The sequence below is a fragment of the Molossus molossus genome, unplaced genomic scaffold, assembly GCF_014108415.1.
Source record: "Molossus molossus isolate mMolMol1 unplaced genomic scaffold, mMolMol1.p scaffold_m16_p_1, whole genome shotgun sequence".
NCBI lineage: Eukaryota > Metazoa > Chordata > Mammalia > Chiroptera > Molossidae > Molossus > Molossus molossus.
Genome location: NW_023425344.1, coordinates 32,909,152 through 32,912,621, shown reverse-complemented (window position 1 = coordinate 32,912,621; position 3,470 = coordinate 32,909,152). Strand labels below are relative to the sequence as shown.

The 3,470-nt window shown below is 36.1% G+C and overlaps 1 pseudogene; it reads left to right on the top strand.

The window, feature by feature from the left end:
• The first annotated feature begins 2,321 nt into the window (after positions 1–2,321).
• Positions 2,322–2,471, top strand: LOC118620854 (annotated as a pseudogene).
• The last annotated feature ends 999 nt before the right edge of the window (positions 2,472–3,470 follow it).

Sequence of the window (3,470 nt, the reverse complement as noted above, 5' to 3'; positions counted from 1 at the left end):
GTGAAAATCAGAAACAAAAGCCAAATGAAAAAACAAGAAACCTCTACCAAAGGTGAGATAAATGAGGTGCAGTTAAGCAACTTACCAGAACTAGAATTCAGAGCCATGATCTTCAGGAAGCTCAACAGCATGTGTAAGGACATGAGCACCATGAGTAAAGACATAGAAATGTTGAAAATCAACCAGTTGAAAATTAAAAACAACATATCAGAAAGGTCTAAAAAGCAGAGTAGAGGAAGCTGAGGACCGGATCAGTGAATTAGAAGACAGGGTAAAAAAATCAACCAATCAGAAAACCAAAAGGAAAAAATGATTAAACAGAAAGACAGCTTAAGAGAACTGTGGGACAACTGGAAACATAATAATATTCGCATCATAGGAGTCCCCAAAGAAGAAGAAAATGAGCAAGGGTTAAAGAATATATTCAAAGAAATAGTGACAGAAAACTTTCCTAATTTGGTGAGGGAAGAAGGCATTCAAGTTCAAGAAGCACAGAGAGCCCCAAGTAAGAAGAACCCAAACAGGCCCACACCAAGACACATAGTAATCAAACTGCCAAAAAATAAACACAGAGAGACTCATAAAAGCAGCAAGAGATAAGCAACAGGTTACCTACAAAGGAAACCCCATAAGGCTCTCAGCTGACTTCTCACAGGAAACACTACAGGCCAGAAGGGAATGGCATGAAGTAATCAACGTCATGAAAAACAAGGATCTGAATCAAAGACTACTCTATCATTTTGAATGATAGCAAGGCTATCATTCAAAATGTAAGGTCAAATAAAGAGCTTCCCAGACAAAAAAAGTCTAAGGGAATACATTAGCACCAAACCAGCACTGCAAGAAATGTTAAAAGGACTGCTGTAATTAGCAGGAGAAATGGGAAGGAAAATAGAACCACACTAAACAAAAATGGCAATAAATAAGTACATATCAATAATCACCTTAAATGTAAATGGATTGAATGCTCCCATAAAAAGACACAGAGTAGCTGATTGGATAAGAAAGAATGACTCATCTATATGTTGTTTACAAGAGACCCACCTCATAACAAAAGACTAACATAGATTGAAAGTGAAGAGATGGAAAAAAATCTTCCAAGCAAATGGAAAGGAAAAAAAAGCTGGGATAGCAATACTCATATCTGATAAAATAGACTTCAAAATGAAGGCCATAACTAGAGACAAAGAAGGCCACTACATAATATTGAAAGGATCTATCCAACAGGAAGATATAACCTTGATAAACATATATGCACCCAATATAGGAGCACCAAAATATATTAAAAATATTCTGTAGGACTTCAAAGGAGAAATCGATAGCAATACAATCATGAAGGGGACATCAATACCCCACTGACATCACTGGATAGATACTCTAGACAAAAAATTAGCAAGTAAACAGAGACTCAAAATGAAGCACTAGACCAAATGGATTTAAAAGATATCTACAGAGAATTACAACCCAAAACCACAGAATTCACATTCTTCTCAAGTGCACATGGGACATTCCAAAGATAGATCACATGTTAGGGCACAAACTAAGTCTCTACAAGTTCAAGAAGACTGAAATCATATCAAGCATCTTCTCAGATCACAATGGCATGAAACTAGAAATCAATTGCAAGAAGAACATACAAAATCATTTGAACATAAGGAAGCTAAATAGCATGTTACTAAACAATGAATGGGTCACTGAGGAGATCAAGGAAGAAATCAAAAACTTCATGGAAACCAATGAAAATGAACACACAACAACACAAAATCTATGGGATGCAGCAAAAGCAGTTCTGAGCGGGAAGTTCATAGCACTACAAGCCTACCTCAAAAAACAAGAAAAATCTCTAATAGACTATCTAACCTCACAACTTAAAGAACTAGAGAGCAAACAAACAAACAAAAAAAACAAACAAAAAAACCCAGAGCAAGTAGAAGGAAGGAAATAGTAAAGATCAGAGCAGAAATAAATGACATAAAGACCAAAAAACAATTCAAAGGATCAATGAAACAAAGAGCTGGTGTTTTGAAAAGACAAATAAGATTGATGGACCCTTAGCTAGACTCACCAAGAAACAAAAAGAGAGAAGCCAAATACACAAAATCAGAAATGAAAGAGGAGAAGTAACAACTGACACCACAGAAATACAAAAGATCGTTAACAACTACTATGAACAATTATATGGCAACAAATTTGACAATCTAAGCAAAATGGACAAATTTCTAGAAACACATAGTCTCCCAAAACTGGACCAGGAAGAGATAGAACTCTTGAACAGACCAATATCAACAGAAGACATTGAAGATGTAATCAAGACTCCCCCAATACTTACCTGGCAGGGGAGATACCATGATCACGAAGGTGGTTTTCCCAGGGCGAGGCTTATCCATTGCACTCCGGATGTGCTGACCCCTGCGATTTCCCCATTAATAAATAAAAAAAACATAAACAAAAAAAAGACTCCCCCAGCAAACAAAAGCCTAGGCCCGGATGGCTTCATGAGGGAGTTTTACCGAACATTCAAAGAAGAAAAAATACCCATTCTCCTCAAAGTATTTCAAAAAATTCAAGAAGAAGGAAGACTTCCAAACTCGTTCTATGAAGCAAGCATAATTCTAATTCCAAAACCAGAATAAGACACTACAAAGAAAGAAAACTACAGGCCAATATCCCTGATGAACATAGATGCCAAAATCCTGAACAAAATACTAGCAAATCGGCTCCAGCAATACACCAAAAAAATTATCCAACACGACCAAGTGGGATTCATCCCAGGGATGCAAGGCTGGTACAATATTCGCAAATCAATAAACGTGATACACCACATAAATAAAATAAAGAATAAAACCACATGATCATATCAATAGATGCCGAAAAAGCCTTCAACAAAATCCAGCATCCATTTCTGATAAAAACACTCAGCAATGTGGGAATAGAGGGATCATATCTCGACATAATACACGCCATATATGAAAGACCTACAGCCAACATCATACTCAATGGGCAAAAACTAAAAGCATTTTCCTTAAGAACAGGAACAAGGCAAGGATGCCCACTTTCAGCACTCTTATTTAACATAGTACTGGAAGTCTTAGCCACAGCAATCAGACAGGAAGAAAAAATAAAAGGGATCCAAATTGGGAAGGAGGAAGTGAAACTGTCATTATTTGCAGATGACATGATACTAAACATAGAAACCCCAAAGACTCCATCAAAAATTTACTAGACTTAATAAATGAATTTGGCAAAGTAGCAGGATACAAAATTAACATCAAGAAATCGATGGCATTCTTATACACCAAGGATGAACTCACAGAAAGAGAAACTAAGAAAACAATCCCATTTACCATTGCAGCAAAAAAATTAAGATACATAGGAATAAACTTAACCAAAGAAATAAAGGACCTATTTGCAGAAAACTACAGGTCATTGAAAAAAGAAATAGAGGAAGATATAAAAAAGTGGAAGTACAT